The 22,183-nt window shown below is 42.1% G+C and overlaps 1 protein-coding gene across 1 annotated transcript in view; it reads right to left on the bottom strand.

Annotated features, from left to right (window-relative positions):
* Window positions 1-21,858, bottom strand: part of LOC146357146 (stonin-2-like) — a 50,419-nt gene extending 28,561 nt beyond the window's left edge. The window contains exon 1 of the mRNA XM_084841302.1: window positions 21,671-21,858. The gene's annotated coding sequence lies outside the window, so the exon portion shown is untranslated. The remainder of the gene's footprint in view (window positions 1-21,670) is intronic.
* Between the last annotated feature and the right edge of the window lie 325 nt (window positions 21,859-22,183).

Raw genomic sequence — 22,183 nt, 5'->3', positions numbered from 1 at the left:
ATGTCACCCAAGGATAACATTCTAACCACAAAACCAGACTGACTGTATCTAAAAAGAATATCATAGTTGCCTCTTGCCCCATTGGAATAGAAGCAATACCTGTTATAGTTTATGTTATGCAACCTTTATTTATTGGGTCACAGACAAAATTGGCAAAAACAGCAACAACACCCAACCACAATATATCACCAGCAGTATTACCAGAGATAGCTGTAGCATAGACAAAATTCTGGTGCTTCTGGCAATTTTAACAAACATATTTGAAAAAGTAATCTGTTGCTACTGGCCTTCTGAGACTTTTTCCCCAGTGATAAATTTGTCTTGTTCATAGACCATCTACTTCTACTCGGGAAAGCTTTCACAACAGTACTGGGTGTGTCCCAGGTAACATGGATGCTACAAAATTTATAACATATGTGCTGGAATTACTTCCCACCATCACAGCTATGAACAGGAGTGGGGAACCTTTTTCAGCAAAAAAAGTCAGATTCCAGTTTGGAGAATCTCTCAGGGGCCAAATTCCAGTGGTGGGCCAGCCAGCTGGAAAAATCCACCACCACCCTGCCCCAAATTCCATCATTACCAATTTATAGTAGGAAGCATGCCCATTCAGAAGTAATCAGGAAAAGCCTCAGAAGGCACTCAGGAGCTTCCTTCCGAAGCCCCAGCCTCTCTGCCCTGCAGGGAAAAAGCTCTTAACTCTGATAGGCAGAGTTCATCTCCATATACAAACATTTATTTTTAAGTTGGCTGTTAAGTTGTGGTTTTATTGATATTATTTTGTTCTGCTGCTCTTATTAATTGCAAATTATATTTTAAATATATTTTAAATTGATTATATAATGTTATCACCTCATTTTATTGTATTTTGTATTATTTTGACATAAGCCTCTGATTATTTTAACAGAAAAGTAGGGTTTACATCCTAAACTGGACTCAGCATAAATGATGATATGAAGCTGCCTTATGAGTCAGCTCACTAGTCTATCTAGCTCAATACTGTCTATACCAGGGATGGTCAGAAGGTAGCTTGGGAGCTACCAGTAGATCTCTGGATGTTTCGCAATAGCTCTTCAAGGGTTTCTATCTCCCAGTACTTTAACAAGCACAAGTAAAAGTGAAAGAAAAAAACCCTCTCTGGTATGGCTGCCCTTGTGCTGTCTCCTCTCTCATCCTCATCTGTAACATGGGAATACTAATTGGTTCCTTTTGAGCAGGTCCTCCTTCAGAGTGTTGTGGTAGAATCCTTGATCTCTGGTAAGCTCACATGCAGATTTGTCTACATTCCAGTATATAGCTCATGAGGTATAACAGATAATTGACTCCACCTCCTGAGCCACCATTTTGTGCCTGTCTCTGGTTGATAGACCTCAAGAGTTCAAATATAAAACAAAATAGATCCTGCAAGCCTGAAGTCTGTCAACCTCTGGTCTACACACATTGACTATCAGTGGTTCTTCAGGGTCTCAGACCCTTCCCAGTATGGAGATGCCAGGGACTGACTGAATCTGGGACCTTCTGCATGCAAAGCATGTGTTCTCTTTCTGTTCTATGGGAACCATTCCTTATAGATGCATAAGGCATACATTCCAACTTTCTGTTACACTGTCCTTCACAGCATAGCATCTATGCCTTAGACCAGAGCTTTCCAAACTGTGTGCTGCGACACATTAGTGTGTCGGCAGCAGTGTGTAGGTGCGCCGTGTGAAATGCAAAAATTTGTGCGGAAGGGCACTGCAGCGCTCCCTTACTCGCGTTTGCTTCCCTTGGCCCCTCCCCTGGAACTTCTTAAAGCAGCTAATGTTAAAGCAGCTAACCCTTAGCTACTAAGGCTTAGCAGCTAAGGCTTAGGTGCTTTAACATTAGCTGCTTTAGGATCATGTGGCGTCTTGATGTAGGACACACGTGACTGGCGGTGTTGGAGCGGTATGGCGAGGAGTGTGGTAATGCTGGCTGCACGAGGAGTGTGGAGAATTCTCATTTAGCAGAGCAATTAGTTGAGCAATTTGCAATCAGCTCGGGCAAGAGGCTTCCCCGCGTCCTTGGTGTGGCTGCAGGGCGGCAGGGGAGAACAACGGCCTGCTGGACGCCCTCGGAGCAGGGAGGGCTGCACCAGGCAGGCGAGGAGCTTCGAGTCTGCGCTCCCTGGAAAGGTGGAGGCACAGGGCGAAGAGAGGGGAAGGGAGGCACTGCCTTGGGAGCAGAGCTCGGCTGATGCCGGTGCGGAGAAGTGGCAGCAGCCACCAGCCCTGCGTGGGTTTGGGTGTGCCCTTCGCGGACTTCTGCACCACGCTGCCAGGCCAGAGTAACACTGGGACTGGACCAAGCGGGCCGTCTGCCATCTTGGCCAGTCGGAACGGTGCTCAGTGGAGGCCAGAAGCCTCAGAATCAGACCGGCTTCCGATCACCCAGGCAAGCGCAGCTGCAGGCTGTCACCTAGTCAACCCACCTGCTGCTGGCTGAAGGGAAGCCACCCTCCCAAACTCAGTGTGGCAAACCAGCAAGCCACCCACCACGTGGCCCTTATGATTTGATTTCTGCCATTTATTTTTATTTTTACTCTGCTGTAATCATGGATTAACCACCCACTGGCAGTGTACCACTGGAGAGTGCTGGAACTGGACTCTGGACATAGGCACTGCAAATATTTGCAGCGGTATAGCCTTGTAGTGAGACATATATATTTACACCATTTTTGTTGGACTTTTGCTTCTCTACTTCATGTGTTTTTGCAGTTGAGCTCCTACCTGGATCTATGTGTCCTAATATGTATTGTAAATACTTTAATTTTGTTTATTTTTCACATTTTCTCCTGGTCCTGATTCCTATCTTTATCTCACTTTATCACTGTGGCAGTGGGGCACAGCTGCTGTTATTTTCATAAGAAAAAACAGAGGAAGATAAGCGCTAAAAACAGTCCTGTTATTTTCATATTTAGTTAATGCTAAAACCTAGAAATAAATTTGCATAGATTTATTCATTAAATTGCAGTTGAATTACCCGTAAAATGGATACGTTTCTAATTAAGAAAAGGAAAGCTGGTGAAGATGACGTTTGCAATGAACAAAATGTAGCCACTATAGAGGAAACTACCCAAGAATCAACTGTTGAACAGTTTGTATTAGTACGCAAGAAGTGTAAAGGAAAAATTTCCAAGCCTCGTTTATACAGTAAAGATTATATGAAACTGGGGTTCACATTTTCTGGTAATGAAAACAATCCTTGTCCCCAGTGTTTAGTTTGTGGGGATATACTTGCAAATGAAAGTATGGTACCAAATAAATTAAAGCATCATTTTACCTCAAAACACTGTCATTTGTCAGAAAAACCAGTAGAATACTTTATTGAGCTTTCAAAATCTATAAAGAAGCAGTCCGAATCATTCACAAAGAGAGTGAAGACATCAGAGAATGCTCAAAAGGCAAGTTACTTGGTTGCTCAAATAATTGCCAAAAACAAGGACCCACACGCTATTGCCGAAACCACCATAAAGGAATCTTGCTGTGCTATTATTTGAACAATGTTTGGGCCCGAATTTGAGATAGAAGTTAATAAAATCCCTTTGGCAGATAACACGATCGGAAGATGTATTCAAGACATGTCTGATGACATTAAGCAGCAAATGAAGGATATTTTTCAAGACGATAATATGATCTTTACATTGCAATTAGATGAAGCAACAGATGTCAGTGGGTTAGCACAATTATTGGTTTTTATACGTTTCATTCATACTGACAGAATTATTGAGCAATTCTTGTGTTGTCTAGAACTTCCAATGAGAACTAGAGGTGAAGATTTAACTTTTGATTGCTTCATGAAGGAAAATAATTTGCAATGGTTAAATTGTGTAGGAATATGCACAGATGGCGCACCCTCAATGGTTGGTTCAACAAAAGGTTTTATAGCTTTAGCAAAGAAAGAGAATGAAATTACTCATTGCTTTTTACATCGCGAAGCAGTAGTCACGCAAACCATTGGAAATGAATTAAGAAAAGTTTTGGACAAAGTGGTTCAAATGGTCAATTACATTAAAAGTAGACCTCTTCAATCAAGATTTGCTCATATTTGTGAAGACATGGGGGCAAGGTTTAAAAAGCTTCTACTACACACAGAAGTTCGTTGGCTCTCAAGAGGTCGAGTGCTTTGTCGTGTATATGAATTGAGGGAAATGATGCTTAAACTTTTTGAGGAAAATCAGCAAAATGAATTCTGCGATCTAATTCAAAGCAACCTTTGGTGCACAAAATTGGCATACCTTGCTGACATATTTGAACATTTGAATAAAATAAACACCAGTATGCAAGGAAAAGGAGAAAACATCTTAACAGCGGTAGATAAAATTTGTGCTATGAGAGACAAAATAGCAATTTGGAAAAGGAAAGTGAAAGAAGGAAATTTTGAAATGTTTTCCAAAACTGCTGAGTGCCAGCTAAAATGTGATATCAGCTCACTAATTGTTGACCATTTATCATTGCTTGGAGAGAAAGTTCATCATTACTTCCCAAATGTTGAAATCCAAGACTATGATTGGATCAGAAATCCATTTCTTTCAACTGCAATGAGGAACTTTTCACTTATTGAAGAATTAGCTGACATAAAAAATGATCGAAATCTGTTAATGATGCATGAACAGGGTGACTTAGACAGCTTTTGGATTCACATTTCAAAAAATGCATCCAAACATAGCTTAAAAAGCATTAAAAATTCTTCTGCAGTTTTCTACTACATACATTTGTGAAGTATCCTTTTCAACGATGGCAAACTTAAAGACACTGAAACGTAGAAGCTTAAAAATGCTTGATGACGAAATGCGAGTGTCTTTATCTAATATTGAAAAGCTGTGTTCATCCCATCAACCTCATACATTCCATTAAAATGGTAAGTAGTTATTGGTGTTATTCAACTTTTTAAAATTCTTGCACATATTTACATAGTTGCTCATAAATAACAATGTATGTCATTATCTTACAAATCATATATTTTAAAAAATATAAATGAAAGGTTTTCATGAGATATATTGTATCCCCATACATTTCGTTATTACAATTTATGTATGTGTCCGTATCTCTTATAATGGGTTAGTTTAACCTCTGGTTTGCTAGTAAAACTGAATTACCGTGTCACGAAATGATGCATGACTAAAAAGTGTGTCACCAACATGAACAGTTTGGAAAGCTCTGCCTTAGACTATGGCTTCAGAATTTAGTATGTTCACTTGGAAATGAGGGCCTTTTCCAGATAATGTGTCAAGCATACATACACACACTATAAAATGCTCAGCTCTTACTCATGTGTTGTACTGGAACCATACATCTTTCCACAAGGTAATTCTTTAGCTGCAGTGCCGCTTACATTTGTTCTCAGCATTCAAAATAGCAATATCTTCTTGGAGGGGAAAATGCCATTTTCTCCCAGCTACTGCATTAATCCTGATTGTTAGTGCTGCATGGAATGTGGTTGTACAACAGAAATTATGGGTGGCATGGAAGACTATCTCCATATTGACAACCAGAATACTTGGGTCAGGTGAGTAGCCAAGCTTTCAGCAATCTTGGCTGGCCACAGCCCTCTTGTGTAATACCCCCATGGCATGATTAATATGGGGTAAGTTTACCTGCTCAACTTGTAGTCCACCCCTAGGCTCTCTGTTCTCCTGGGAACACATATCAGACCCAGCAACTTTCACAATAGCATACCTTATTATCATACACATGAGGGAAGATTAATTCTAAGGAGCCACACTGCCTCAGCTCCAAGACCTGCACTACAAGAGAAAAGCAACCCTGCCCAGGCCTCCAGAAAAGACAGAGAAACTAAAACTTGTGGGCTCCCTTAAAGATATTGTGTTTATTTTTATTTTTTTAAATCCCTGCTTTCATCACAGAGTGATTCCAGGGCGGATCACAATATACTATGTCATTAAAACCAATAAAATGCACAACCACCAGTCATAAGTATCAAAAATTCCATATATACCATATACATATCACAAGTGGGGTGAGCTAAAGTAATGCTACAACTCACAGTTGGAGGCAAGAGGCTGAGAGACAAAGCTCTGAGCAGGTGACCTATCCTCAGTCTCCAGAGGTCAGGCTGGGGGTCTAAGGACCATTGAGTTATCCTTGTGCAAAAAACAAGCCGCTCTCGCAACCTGGAACCAACTCTGGCAAGGTGCAACAGTGAGCAATCTGAAGGCTCTATTTTCCTTCACCACTCCCAGGCCAGAACTAGCGCCTGGTGGCAGCCCTGCTTGTAAGCAGTCATGACAATGGAGCAATTCAGCCTGGGACAACACTGCTTGTGTGTGGCTGATGTTCCCCCTTTCTTTGGGAATCTGTGACACTTGGGATTCAAAAGTATTGTGTTTTATTTGTAGTGACTGAAATCTTTTCAGCCCAGACACCAATGCTCCAAAGAACAGCACCAAACACATGTATATTCACAAAATGATGCCCGTAGCAAGAGAACTAGTCATTCACTGACCTTCATCTCTGGAGTAAAGGGGACCTTCTTGCTTTAGTTTGGGTCACCTCTGTGACAGATACTCCCACCAAACAGACAAAAACCCCTTCACAATAAAGCCTCAGCTGCTGACATGACTACTCACAATTGCAGGAAATTAACAGAAGCCAATATTGAGCTGTTACCTTTCAGCTGTCACTTGGATTTTGTTGGTTCCCATTCATTTGTGCGCACATGGAGACATCCAAGTTCATGGGGTTACCAGGGGTCACATCACAGAAAGCCACAAAACGGAATTAGCCAGGAGGCCACCGTTTCCTCTCACAATATTTCACACTCATTTTCTCCTACAGGCCACATGAACACATAGGGAGGGGAGAATGTTTGCTTAAAAGAAAGGTAGGTAAGCAGCCTACAATTTCAGAACAAAAGCTGACCTGCAAGAGAACCACATGATTACCAACTCCTTAATACTAAGGGAGTGTCACTAAATTATAAAACCTATCATTTCAGTCAACAATGAGCAATTCATGGTATGACAATGATTTCTGATAATTATCCTGGAAATGCATGGTAAAAAGTGGACAGAAAATCCATGCTTCCTTCCCCATTTCACACCACAAACAACAACATCTCATTTCTTTTAGGCACTGGGGACCTGTTGTTCCTTGAGTTACAACCCTATCTGTAGATCACTGGCTCAACATGATAAAAATGGTCAAGCTAGCATGTTTTTTCTGCACTTGGGAGTTTTCAAATGATCCCTGACCTGGAAGTTTGCCTATGTATACCAGTTGCTGGGGAACTTGGGCAGGAGGGTGCTGTTGCACTCATGTCCTGCTTGTGGGTTTCCCATGGGCAGCTGGTTGGACACAGTGTGAACAGAATGCTGGACTATATGGACCCTTGGTCTGATCCAGCATAGCTCTTCTATGTTCAGCAGCAAAAATCTTTCTGTAATACCAGTAAATCTTTTGTGACTGAGCTGCCCAGGGTGTTGAAATGCTACAGCACCAACTGAATGTTTCAATGAGCATCACCATCAACTAGCTCAGGCCTGATTCAGTCATTTGAATCTGCAGCATGGAGAGAGCTCTACATGGCAAACAGTTTGTGTGTGCTGCTCCTCATGTAGTTCTGTCAATTTAAATATGCCTAACATATCCTTCTTCCCCACCCCCTGTCCCAAAAGAGAGGTTGCAAGGCTGTGGTTGAAATCACTAGAATATCACAGGGTGCTGCGTCACACAGATGGCTTGTCATCTCCACATTGTTAAGATTTCCAGTGCACACATGAAACAGGTCTTATAAAGAAAGGTAGAGGCTGATACATCAAGAGCTAGACAACTTGTCAAACCCACTGACATAGGTTTCATCTGTCAAGCAGATGGTAACATTTCAGCCTGAAATGATGTGTCTTTCCATTAGCAAACCTGTGCCTTGTCACTCCGCATTAAAACTTTATTTTATTTACTTATTTATATCCCACCTTTAAGAATAGCATTTTTTTCCAAAGTAGCTCCCAGAGAAATAACATAATAAAAAACTTTGTAAATGCCCAAACAGATCAAATAAAGACATAGCCATAAAATGTCTAAAAACAGTGTGAAATCAATCCAATCAGGCTTTGCAGAATAAAAATGACTTAACCCCATGGCTAATGACTGGGAAAGAGGGGGCTTAGCAACAGGCCAGAGAGCAGGGCCTCTAAAGCAGATCTCAGGGCTAAGTTAGGTTTACATAGGCACAGGTGGTCATTTGAATAACCTGGTTAAATCAAACTGCTAGATGGCTCTAAACAAACTTTGTATTTAGCCCAGTCTTTTCGAGCAAGGAGACACTCCCCTACAGTTACCAAATACATAAGGGGTATTCCTCCATCACACACCCCTCACTTGGCATTTCTCCCATTTGTTTTAAGGCTCTGTTTTGCATTAGCATCCTTTATCTCCAGGATGAAGATACTTAACTGAAAAACAATTAGACTGCACACAACACAGCCATCTGCAATGCAGGCTCTCCTGAACAACACCAGAGGAGAAAACAAAAAAAATTCTCAACCTGTTGCTATAGCAGCAGCGTAAACAGGATTCAGTGGCAGAATTTGCTGCTTGTTGTATGAGCCCATCAATTCCATATCCCTGTCCAGCCCACAATGAGTGTCTCTTAATGAAGCAGTGCATTGCTGTTAACCCTTTGATGAACTGCTGCACAGGAACAAGAGGAAGCGAGGTAGTTAAAAGATGAGGGGAAAAGAGAGCAACACACACAGCACCAGACACAGGGGACGAATATGTTAAATTTGGGGGCACATCATGAACCATTAGAAACAAAGCTAGAAAAAGTGTCAAATTCCCACAGTGCTCTGGTGTTCTCTTTTTTTGTTTATTCGTTCAGTCGCTTCCGACTCTTCGTGACTTCATGGACCAGCCCACGCCAGAGCTTCCTGTCGGCCGTCGCCACCCCCAGCTCCCCCAAGGTCGAGTCTGTCACCTCCAGAATATCATCCATCCATCTTGCCCTTGGTCGGCCCCTCTTCCTTTTGCCTTCCACTTTCCCTAGCATCAGCATCTTCTCCAAGGTATCCTGTCTTCTCATGATGTGGCCAAAGTACTTCAGTTTTGCCTTTAATATCCTTCCCTCAAGTGAGTAGTCTGGCTTTATTTCCTGGAGTATGGACTGGTTTGATCTTCTTGCAGTCCAAGGCACTCTCAGAATTTTCCTCCAGCACCACAGTTCAAAAGCATCTATCTTCCTTCGCTCAGCCTTCCTTATGGTCCAGCTCTCGCAGCCATAGGTTACTACAGGGAATACCATTGCTTTAACTATGCGGACCTTTGTTGTCAGTGTGATGTCTCTGCTCTTCACTATTTTATCAAGATTTGTCATTGCTCTCCTCCCAAGAAGTAAACGTCTTCTGATTTCCTGGCTGCAGTCAGCGTCTGCAGTAATCTTTGTGCCTAGAAAGACAAAGTCTGTCACTGCCTCCATGTTTTCTCCCTCTATTTGCCAGTTATCAATCAAGCTGCTTGCCATAATCTTGGGGGGAGGGGTTAGGTTTAACTGCAACCCAGCTTTTGCACTTTCTTCTTTCACGTTCGTCATGAGGTTCCTCAGCTCCTCCTCGCTTTCAGCCATCAAAGTGGTATCATCTGCATATCTGAGATTGTTAATGTTTCTTCCAGCGATTTTAACTCCAGCCTTGGCTTCATCAAGCCCAGCACGTCGCATGATGTGTTCTGCCTACATGTTGAATAGGCAGGGTGAGAATATACAATCCTGCCGTACTCCTTTCCCAATCTTAAACCAGTCCGTTGATCCGTGGTCTGTTCTTACTGTTGCTACTTGGGCATTATACAGATTCCTCAGGAGGCAGACAAGATGACTTGGTATCCCCATCCCACCAAGAACTTGCCACAATTTGTGATGATCCACACAGTCAAAGGCTTTAGAATAGTCAATAAAACAGAAATAGATGCTTCTCTGAAACTCCCTGGCTTTCTCCATTATCCAGCGGATATTGGCAATTTGGTCTCTAGTTCCTCTGCCTTTTCTAAACCCAGCTTGTACATCTGGCAATTCTCGTTCCATGAATTGCTGGAGTCTACCTTGCAAGACCTTGAGCATTACCTTACTGGCATGTGAAATGAGTGCCACTGTTCGATAGTTTGAACATTCTTTGGTGCTTCCCTTTTTTGGTATGGGGATATAAGTTGATCTTTTCGAATCTGTTGGCCATTCTTGTGTTTTCCAAATTTGCCGGCATATGGCATGCATCACCTTGACAGCATCATCTTGCAAGATTTTAAACAGTTCAGCTGGGATACCGTCATCTCCTGCTACCTTGTTATTAGCAATGCTTCTTAAGGCCCAATCAACCTCACTCTTCAGGATGTCTGGCTCTAGCTCACTGACCACACCATCAAATCTATCCCCAATATTATTATTCTTCCTATACAGATCTTCCGTATATTCTTGCCACCTTTTCTTTATCTCTTCTGCTTCTGTTAGGTCCTTGCCATCTTTGTTTTTGATCATACCCATTTTTGCCTGGAATTTACCTCCAATGTTTCTAATTTTCTAGAAGAGGTCTCTTGTCCTTCCTATTCTATTATCTTCTTCCGCTTCCGCGCATTGCTTGTTTAAAAATAATTCCTTATCTCTTCTGGCTAACCTCTGGAATTTTGCATTTAATTGGGCATATCTCCCCCTATCACTGTTGCCTTTTGCTTTCCTTCTTTCTTGGGCTGCTTCCAGTGTCTCAGCAGACAGCCATCTTGCTTCTTGGTTTTCTTTTTCTTTGGGACGTTTTTTGTTGCCGCCTCCTGAACAATGTTGCGAACTTCTGTCCATAGTTCTTCCGAGACCCTATCTACTAAATCTAGTCCCGTAAATCTATTCTTCACCTCCACTGCATATTCATGAGGAATATTAGTGAGCTCATATCTAACTGCTCTGTGGGTCTTCCCTATTCTCTTTAGTCTGATTCTAAATTGTGCAATAAGAAGTTCGTGATCTGAACTACAGTCAGCTCCAGGTCTTGTTTTTACCGACTGCATAGATGTCCGCCGCCTTTGGCTACAAAGGATGTAGTCAATCTGATTTCGGTGTCGACCGTCTGGTGAAGTCCATGTATAAAGTCGTCTCTTAGGTTGTTGGAAGAGAGTGTTTGTTATGCACAGTGAGTTGTCTTGGCAAAATTCTATCAGCCTATGTCTCGCTTCATTTTGTTCTCCCAGACCATGCTTGCCTGTAATTCCAGGTGTCATTTGACTACCCGCCTTAGCATTCCAGTCTCCTGTAATGAAAATAACATCTTTTTTTGGCGTACTATCCAGTAGGTGCTGCAGGTCCTCATAGAACTGATCTACTTCTGCTTCTTCAGCATCTGTGGTTGGGGCGTATATTTGGATCACTGTGATGTTAAATGGCTTACCCTGAATTCGAATTGAGATCATTCTGTCATTTTTTGGATTGTATCCAAGCACTGCTTTAGCAACTTTATTATTAATTATGAAAGCTGCTCCATTTCTTCTGTGGTCCTCTTGTCCACAGTAGTAGATCTAGTGGTCATCTGATGTGAAATGGCCCATTCCAGTCCATTTCAGTTCACTGACACCCAAGGTGTTCTCTTAGTGCCAGATTATATTAACACACAATCTACTTCAATGTTAACAACAAGCAACTAGTGAGCTAATTCTTGCAGAAGGATGAGCTCCCGACCCATATCAAGTTGTCATCTTCAGCAGTTTCAAAAGAGAGCTGAAACTGCTGAGAAGGACAGGTTGAAGTGGGGAAGCTGCACATCTCCACCTATTTTTCTCCCCAAGAGTGCACGAGACAGTAAACCAGCCAATCCTCTTATTTATTTATTTATTGCATTTATACCCCACCTTTTTTCCTCTTGCAAGGAACTCAAGGCGGATTACATTATCCTCCTCCTCTCCATTTTATCCTCACAACAACAACCCCGTGAGGTGGGTTGGGCTGAGAGTCTGTGACTGGCCCAAAGTCACCCAGTGAGCTTCCATGGCTGAGTGGGGACTAGAACCCAGATCTCCCAGCTCCTAGTCCAACACTCTTGCCACTACACCTCTTAGCTTCCCTTGCCTTGTCATCTGGTGGGTGGAGCACAATGACACACAGAGAAAACAATTCCTGAGGATTCTAAATGAGCAGGATTTCAACTACGTGATGAAAAGTCAATATGAAGCAAACCTACGAACATACCTCTTATAAGCGAATTCTGATATTCTACAGAGTCTGGAAACTAGGGTGCTCTAACCCACAGGCTGGGGAACAGCAACCAAAGGATTCTGCTCTGTGCTAAAACAGAGTGCCAATATTAATCAGGTAAAAGTGAGGCCTTGCAGATGAGTTAGTTCCATAACAATACTCACCAAGATTCTAGAATGAGGTTGGTCTCCATTAGCCTTACTATCTCTATTCACACTTACCATGGTTAGAAATGGGTTTGCAAACTATGTTTTGATCTAACCATGGCCAGATCTATACCCTTATCATATCTATACAATCCCATCATGGTGACGCTATCTCTCTCTTGCGCATTTATACCTCGTAGTGCACACGATGACATTTGCTCTGGTATTTTGAATAATATGAATAAAAAGCAGGAAATAATACTAGAAAAATGCATACGGGATGTGTAATGTGGTATAGTGCCAGCATGGTGTAGTGGCTAGAGTGTTGGACTGGGAGCCAGGAGATCCAGCTTCTAGTCCCTGCTCAGCCATGGAAGCTCAATGGATGACTTTGGGCCAGTCACAGACTCTCAGCCCAACCCACCTCACAGGGTTGTTGTGAGGATAAAATGGAGAGGAGGAGGATCATGTAAGCCACTTTGGGTTCCTTGCAAGAGCAATAAAGGCCAGACAGAAATGCAATCAATAAATCAATCAATTGCTGCTAAAAAGCAATATCAAATTTTTATCAGTATTTTATCGATACTGATAAAAAGCACTAGGGTAGATCTAGCCCATGTTTAGTGAAAATGCTGATGCAGATTATAAGACTAACCATGGCTAGCTCTGAAAGTAAAGGAAGGGGGGATTTACATGCAAGGAGAGAGCAAAGAGAAAAAGATGTGGGGAGCACACAAGCCTGGGCAGCACTCCCAATGTATTAACCATGATTTAAAAATCGAGTAGTGCTAATTTTCACCGGACTTAAATGCCAGTCCATTATTTCCAATGGGATAAACAGCCTGATCCTACATATTGTTGTTGTTGTTCAGTCGTTCAGTCGTGTCCGACTCTTCGTGACCCCATGGACCATAGCACGCCAGGCCTTCCTGTCCTGCGCTCTCTCCCGGAGCGTGCTCAAGTTCATATTCATTGCATCTGTGATGCTATCTAGCCATCTCATCCTCTGCCGTCCCCTTCTCCTTTTGCCTTCAGTCTTTCCCAGCATCAGGGTCTTTTCCAGGGAGTTTTCTCTTCGCATTAGGTGGCCAAAATATTGGAGCTTCAGCTTCATTATCTGTCCTTCCAATGAGCACTCAGGGTTGATTTCCTTTAGGATGGACTGATTTGACCTCCTTGCAGTCCAGGGCACTCGTAAGAGTCTTCTCCAGCACCACAGTTCGAAGGCATCAATTCTTCGGCGCTCAGCCTTCCTTATAGTCCAGCTCTCACAGCCATACATTACTACTGGGAAAACCATAGCTTTGATTAGACGGACCTTTGTCGTCAAGGTGATGTCTCTGCTTCTTACTATGCTGTCTAGGTTGGCCATAGCTTTCCTCCCAAGGAGCAAGCGTCTTTTAATTTCATGGCTACAGTCACCATCTGCGGTGATCTTGGAGCCCAAGAAAGTAAAATCTGTCACTGCTTCCATTTCTTCCCCTTCTATATGCCAGGAAGTGATGGGGCCAAATGACATGATCTTAGTTTTTTGAATGTTGAGTTTCAAACCAGCTTTTGCACTCTCCTCTTTCACCCTCAACAAGAGGCTCTTGAGATCCTCTTCGCTTTCTGCCATTAGGGTGGTATCGTCTGCATATCGGAGGTTGTTGATAATTCTCCCAGCAATCTTAATTCTGACCTCTGATTCATCCAACCCGGCATTTCTCATGATGTACTCTGCATATAAGTTAAATAAGCAGGGTGACAATATGCAGCCTTGTCGTACTCCTTTCCCAATTTTGAACCAATCGGTTGTTCCATGTCTGGTTCTTACTGTTGCTTCTTGACCCTCGTACAGGTTTCTCAGGAGACAGGTAAGGTGGTCTGGTACTCCCATCACTTTAAGAATTTGCCACAGTTTGTTGTGATCCACACAATCAAAGGCTTTAGCGTAGTCAAATAAGCAGAAATAGACGTTTTTCTGGAATTCTCTTGCTTTCTCCATGATGCAGCGAATGTTGGCGATTTGATCTCTAGTTCCTCTGCCTGTTCGAAACCCAGCTTGTACTTCCGGTAGTTCTCGGTTCGCATACTGCTGAAGCCTAGCTTGTAGGATTTTGAGCATCACCTTGCTGGCATGTGAAATGAGCGCAATTGTGCGGTAGTTTGAACACTCTTTGGCGTTGCCCTTCTTTGGAATTGGAATGTAAACTGACCTTTTCCAGTCTTGTGGCCACTGTTGAGTGTTCCAGATTTGTTGGCATATTGAATGCAGCACTTTAACAGCATCATCTTTTAGGATTTTAAATAGCTCGGCTGGAATACTGTCATCTCCGCTATCCTACATATGCTTAATCAGAAATATATGTGTTTAGGACTGCCACCTTTAAGTAGTTGACTTCCTTTGGATTAAACCAGGTATGCTTTACAATTAATGCTTAGAACATATTTTAGTCTGAAATGTGCCATTTCTAAATGCTGCTATGCTATAGATAGCAAAATGAAATGATTTTGAAATCAAAGACATGCTCTGCTTAGTACAGCCTTTTTTGGTTCAATTTGCTCCTAAATAGTTTGCGGATTCCGAAAGTCTGGAAGCCTGGGCTAGTCTTTGTTGTAAGAGTTCCAGCACTTCAAGTCAGAACAGAAAAGCTGCTAGATCAGCATTCCTGAGAATATTTCGATCTTTATGTGTCTGGTCACAAACAAACCCTGTAGGCTATGAAATGGTTGTAAAAGAGACAAGAGAGTAGGGATTAAACAAGCCCTTTCTCACTTCTGAGGTCTCTAGAGTTGAGTGTTCATATTTTAGAAAGGACTCACAGTTTACGTGTGTGTGTGTGTTTTAAAAAACAAGATGCTAGCAAAAATAGAATACAATTGGATATCTGAATGACAGTAGGCCACTACACACTGGGAAAAAAGGTCAAGTTTTTTTCAATAGGTAGTCAATACAGGATCGATTCTGAGTTACAGAGATACTCCTGAAAGTTTGTAGGTTGCAGGTAACCTTGCATACTATGGTGGAAAAACAAAGAATGAGTGTATCACATGAAAATAGCAACAGCACTAGATGAGCTGCGTTAAACTATTCTGGATTTATATACCATGTGTGCACACAGCGCCCCCCTCTTGTACTTCATGCAGCTGCCCCATCATAGGGTAAGGTGTAAATGACTCGACCACCTAGTGGAGTGCCAATTCTGTGGCCTAGTCCTACAAAAGTAGCACCCGCCCATGTTGCTGAGTCATTGGAACATAACTTCAGCTGCATGAGAGCCACTGCAAATGTTACTTCTCATAGTTATTTTGACATGACGGCAATATTGTGAAGCCAACATCAGCTCAGTTTTTGGCAAGGTCCTGTAAACCTTCCAACATCTCTAATACAGGTCAATGTCACAATTCGCCCATCTTTGGCTCAGCCCTCATTTTTGAAGTTGCCAGGCTGCATTTTCCATTTCAGCATGTCATTGACTGCATCACCACACCATGGTCATGTGAATTGACCTTCAAAGTGTTGTTCTTACAAGGATGCTTCATGGTCAGTGAATGTATTAGACAGTGGTTGGTTAGCTGGTTGGTTGATTGGAACTATGTGTAAAGAAGGATAGGTACAAGGTTCTCCACAAGCATTGGACTAAGCATGTAGTTGGAGATACAACCATACTTCCTCATCACTCATGGAGCTTCAGTATTTGACCTGGTCTGTTGTCCATGGCCTCAGATCTGAGGGTAGCAGATTCTGCATCACCCAGGTTCTCCTCCTTAACCAGCCAGCCCCTTTACTATGTTCCAAAGGCTGGCTAAACAACCCTTTGGCTTAATCAGCTCCCTTCCTCCTATTCTCACTCCAGCCTTCAACTGTAAGAACCTGTACTCCCAAACACCCAATATTTCCCCTATGTTTCCTCCTGGTTATTGTGAAATTCTTTAATTACATCCACTTCTGGAAATCTTCCAAAATGCCCACCATGTATTTTCCCCTGAGTCCTAGCAGCCATCTGAACCCCCAAACTTTCAAGTCCTGATAGGATCAGGTTGCCACTACCATGCCCTCTATGAATCCTTTCCCCGTTATGGGAAAACAAAAAGTTATAATTTTCTCAAAACATATATGCAATTCACAGTGCATCTGTCTTTATTAGCTTTATTCATCAGCAGTTATTAAATCTCCCCATAATAAATCAACTAACCTAAAACTATTCACAAGTAATAAACTTGCATAGCTTCACATCTGAAAGCTTTGACAATATAGCTCCTTGTGCTCTCTCTCTGTTAATATTTCTCTCAAAAAATAATAAAAAAAAACAGAAGGCAAAGACTGCCTTGAGATGAGTAGCATTATTCATCAATGTCAGAAGATGAGAAATAAAGCTGGAATTAGAAAGTGCATAAACAAGAGAGTACTGTCCTCAAAAAACCACAAGAGCTTGAAGATTTTCTTGTACATGATAATGATTGTGGTGGTGGTGGGGCTGTGGAGAAGGGAAGAGACAGATAACGTCCGAGAACGTACTGTCCAACACAGTTGATTCCACATTCTGCCTAACGTTCACCATCAATATGAAAAAGCAGTATTCATAAATATATACTAATCTCTCAAATATTCTAAAAGCTTAATTCAAAGGGTAGTATACAATAGGGGCCGTGCATGACCACAATATAGCACTTCCAGGGGAAAATCTCGACATGAGTGAAAATGCTTGAAACCAATTTTTTTGCTCATGTTGGGGCTTGCCCCAGAAGCGTTATATCGCAGTCGTGCACGGACCAGGGCTGGGCATGCATGCACAGCCCCTATTGAATACTACCTAAAGTGTTAACTTTGGAGATACACTTTCTTCTTAATTTAAATACATTGGTGTAACTCTTTTCTGTATGTGTGTGTGGGGTGGGGGGAAGGGGTTAGGTGTAAGTGATGGCTGTTATAAGCACCATGTCTTCAGTCTGCTTATAAATTTAAGTCACAGAAGTGTTGCTGTGAATCACTCCTATGATTTAAATAAATGTGGAATAGGGGTCAAAGTGTAGTGGAAAGAGCAGTGTTGTGTAGTGGTTAAGGTGCTAGACTAGGACCTGGGAAACCCATTTGCAAACCCCCATTCTTCCATGAAGCCCACTGGGTGACCTTGGATCAATCATTCACTCTTAGCTTAACCTACCTCAAAAGGTTAATGTGAAAATAAAATGAAGAAGAAACCAGATATGCTACCCTGAGCTCCTTGAAGAAATAAGGGTGGGTTAGAAAATAACAAACACAATGAACCATTGCGATACACACCAATTTACTCACAACAGGTAGGCAGAGCCAGGCTGATTCTCAGTGTATGCATTTGCCTGCTTGAGAGAAAGCAGCGAGTCACATTAGGATTTTATATATTGGGAGTGACTTTGTGGTTATGAACCTCTGCAGGGATTAACTCCCCCCCCCCACACACAACTTTGCAAATAATGATGTGACTATGTTCAAGTTTGCCTGACAACATAGAAGCCCTGCCTGATATGCCCAGATGTCTTTGGTTGGGTGCTATATAGCTCGTCAGTGATAATTCAAATGCACATCTACAAATGCTCTGAAGTGTGGGAGAAATCCAACAGACTTCTGCTCATACAACAGGACTTTCCCCTCCTCTCTTCCCCCTGCAGTTCCCAGCATGCACCCCCCACCCCACCCCCAAGCAATCTGCTCTGGAAGTTTCCCCAATCCCCCAAAGCTGATTCTGAGGGTGCGCAAAGAAGAGAGAATCTCCCCCTCCCCGTTTCATTGATGGAAGCTGTTCTGTTGGGGGCGGGGGTAATTGGATACCACCCTATATTAGTACTTCACATGATCCTGGGTAGAGAAGCAACAACAGGATCTGGTGCTGTCTACACTCACTTAAAAAGAACAACAAATTAAAACTTCTAGCAATCTCTACAGGTTTTATATTTGTGCATTCTGTCCAACATTTCACAAATTTTTAAAGAAGGAACACACTTTTGCATTTGTAATACCCCTATTCTCAAGACTATTGTAATACCCCTATTCTCAAGATCACTGCCTGAGCCCCACCCTTTCCAAAACACAAACCTGAAGGATCTCTTTTTCACTAGTTGTATGCTGTATCCATTTACTCTGCAACTGTCTGTTCTGCACTGGCTTCCAGAGCAGGGTGTTAATAGGCTCACCATAAAAGTCTCCTCCACCCCCTACTTTTAAAAGAATGTTTAATCTCACAGTCAATTTGGTTGTACTTACCATAGAATAGCTGCAACTCATGAACACCAAGGATCCACAAATTTGTGGTTGCCAGGGCACTGTCCCAATGGGAGAAGGGCAGGGTCTCATCTCTGATGTCACACTGAGCTTCAGCTGTGCCCACAGTGCCTCCAAAGCATCTCTTGGGGTCAGAGATGATCACTGCCCAGATTGAAGTTTGGGAAGACTGCTGTGGCTTCTCATGGTCACCAAGAGAGGGTGGCGAGTGTGGCAAGAGAAACTGTGGATACCTGCCCAACATATTCAGCATCATTTACTAACTGGAGAGGTGGTTATGGGAGGCAGGGGAGTTAGCAGTACACTGGCATTGTGTGTTCATGGATATGTACACTAAATTCAAGTTACATCCATGCCACCCCCACTGAGATATTTACCCTCCAGATCGGAACATGGGGGCTAAAGACAACATTTTCAAGAGGCACTCATTCCCACACCTCCCCAAAAGGCAGAAGAGGGACAGTGAAAAGTATCTAAAAATAGGAATAGTGCCTAGGAATAGGGTCAGCTGGAGTGCAGTACTGTGATTAGGGACACAGGAAGCTGCCTTATCAGACTATTTGTTCCTCTAGGCCAGTATTTTCTTCTATTCTGGTGGGCAACGGCTTTCCAGGAACTCACTGGTCTCTCCCATTACTTGATCCTTTTAAGTGGAGGTGCCAGAGTCTGAACTTGTGACCTTCTGCATGCAAAGAATATGCACTTATCACTGAGCTATGGACCCTCACCTAAGAGTCATTAGGACTGTTGCCACCTCCACGACTCTCTATGCTAGTGGCAGCCACAAATACAATTAAGAAACCCCTCACATGACTTCCATCATGGTTTCCCCTTTCCCCCAATGCTTATAAGCCTTGGTGAATTCTATTATTCTGTTTCTCACAAATATCTATTCATAATAAGTAGCGCTTATTCTGTCTTTTCCTCCTTAAAATATTTTTTTCCTGGATATTTGGCCTATTTTTAGAAATCTGCAAGAGATGGAAGAAGTGGTAGGAAAACATGGGAGAGTTACAAACAGAAGTCGATGAAGTCTGAACTGCCATAAAATTCCGTGTTTGAGGCAGGACAATTGCAGGATAAAAGCTTTGCCCAGAAGCAGTCCATGATGATCCCACTTATTGTGGCATTAGTTTTCAGAGATAAAAGCCTATTTTACCAGATCCAAACCATCTCTCCTCTACGAATACTCATGCTACAGTACATTTACTAGTTGGTGCCGCAGCATTCTCTTCTGGAGTAAATTCTGAGCAAAAAGGCAAAATGAAAGGAACCTCAGAATTCTTTGGGTCTGGGTTGCATAATTTGATGTGACCCAACTTATTAAACACATGGCATGATTAGCCCGGCAAAAGAGAAAGCAATCTGGTAAAAAGGAAGTTATAAACAAACAAATGGAGAAATAAAGGGTTTGTATATATACCCTTCTTGCTTTTCTTTTCTTTTTTTAACTTATTTTTCTTATAAAATTGGTTTGAAAAAGCAGTGAAATATGGTATTTGTTGCATTAAAATCTTGACTCCTCAAGAGTGTCCAGAAATGCTTTGCCAGAACTTCCATGCTTTTACTGGTAATCAGGTTGGTGCTCAAAGCTCAGTTTAAAAATAACAGGGAAGATTTTTTTTTTTAAAGGAAACTAGTATCAAATTAACATCCCCTGTAGATTCTCAGCGGTTTCCATCAAGAGACCTTTGCTTTCCTAGCTTACTGTACAGCTTCTGAAGTTCAGATCATTTATGTATTCCACACACCCAGGCAACAAATGTTGAACAAATGTTAAAAGTCAGATTTTACATCTCCTAACAATGCAACCAGTTGATTAAACTAAGTTATTCACTCGCCTACTTACAAATCCCAGTCCTTGGTTATTAAAATCACAGCAAAACTTTCATAGGCTGTTTTTCAAACATCATTATTAAAATCAAGGTTGTTCTTTTCTTTTTTTTTAACATCTCCATACCTAACATTGATTTGAATGCAAATCTACATTGGCTAGAACATAGTTGTTTTTAAATGATACCTTTGCTTCACACATTAATATTTGAGTTACTTATACTAACAGCTGTGCAGTCCAATCCTATGCACGTTTACTCAGAAGTACATCCAACTGAATTCAAAGGGTCTTTCCCCCAGGAAAAGATATATAGGACTGCACACTTAGAAAAACCTCTATTCTCTGCAAGGAAGCATCTCCAGCACCTTCTAATGGAAGGATGTTTTCACAAGTTATACCCAAAACACCTTTTAGTCTGAAATGTGCCATTTGTGAATGTTAAGAGGGGACAGAATGTGGAATGGAACTTTTAAAAAAATAAATAAATCAAAAAGTAAATTATAGTCAATTGTGGGGATTTACATTTGGATTACAGATGTGAAGAATGGTTAAAAAACATTGATTTAATTTGTGAAAATGGTATTCAACTTGTTTTTTCACAAAAATGTGAAACAATTTAAAAAGACACATACTTGGCATTAGTTTCAGGTTTGTAATACTGTAAAAGAGCCCAGCTCATATTTATTTTGTTTTTTGTTTATTAAGATAAGGGGTAAAAAAAAAAAACCTTACCAGGTCATCCCAAAGTACGTAACAAGAATCTTCCAACCTTCCTTTCAATTCAAAGGGTATACTAGAAGCATCAGGATTTTTCAGTGAGGTGGGGAGAAAAATGACGTTGAGTTCATTCTACATCCTCCTGCATTTACAAGCCAACTTTCACAAAAGCTGAATCAAAAGACAGTAGCTTTGTAAGGGGGGGGGGAGTATGCACGCGTGTGCGCATGCAAAGGGCAACTCTATCTCATCATTTAAGGTTCTCATCACAAATCTCCAGTTAACAGCAAACAGTCGTTACCTCACCTCAGTGCTCTCAGGTTACAAATTCAATTTCAGACTTTCAGCACTACAGTTTCAAGTATATTGCAGGCAACAGGCAACACATTTCTCAACTCAGTTTGTGTGTGTCTGTGTCGTGTTCCCCCCCCCCATCTGCTTCTGGTTTTGTCTCTCTTCCCATCTTGCTCGCCTCCCCTCCTCCCCACCACACAGTTAAAATGAAAGCAAGCCTGGAAACCTTGTGGTACTTACTTCAGGAGAAGGTGCTGCGTGTCACTCAGTTTAGCAAGTTCCTTTAGAATGACTGCCAAAACAGGGCTCCCTTTTGCGTCGCAGAGGCTATGTGTGGGAGTGGTGTGGGGAGGTATGCATTATGCATGCTTGAGCAGGACCCGTGGCTGTTTGCCTGCCTGTCAGCCAGCCCTGCTCATTTGGTGTGGGCAGGGCATGGGGGGGGGGAGTGTGGAGCAGGTTACCTTCAAATCAAACAAGGCACACCCTTGTTGAGAAAGAGAGAGAGAGAGAGAGAGAGACAGAGAGAGAGAGAAGTAGTAGTAGAAGGAAATGGGCAGCATAATAATAACCTCCAAATCCCTGGAACCTGGGTAACATTTGTTTTTTTGGTGGTGGTGGGTTAATTCCTGAGGGGGTGGGACGAGAGGATAGGGGGCCACTGGTTAGCAGTTTTTAAAGACTGCCTAGAAGCTATCTTTTTTTGACAGGGAAAACCTGTGCTTTAATGTCAGACGTGACAGGCGATAGTTA

The sequence above is a fragment of the Heloderma suspectum genome, chromosome 1 (assembly GCF_057233095.1).
Source record: "Heloderma suspectum isolate Gila_16-S chromosome 1, 16-S_ref, whole genome shotgun sequence".
Lineage (NCBI taxonomy): Eukaryota > Metazoa > Chordata > Lepidosauria > Squamata > Helodermatidae > Heloderma > Heloderma suspectum.
Note: the sequence above shows the minus strand (reverse complement) of the source record. Positions and strands in the feature narration are given on the sequence as shown.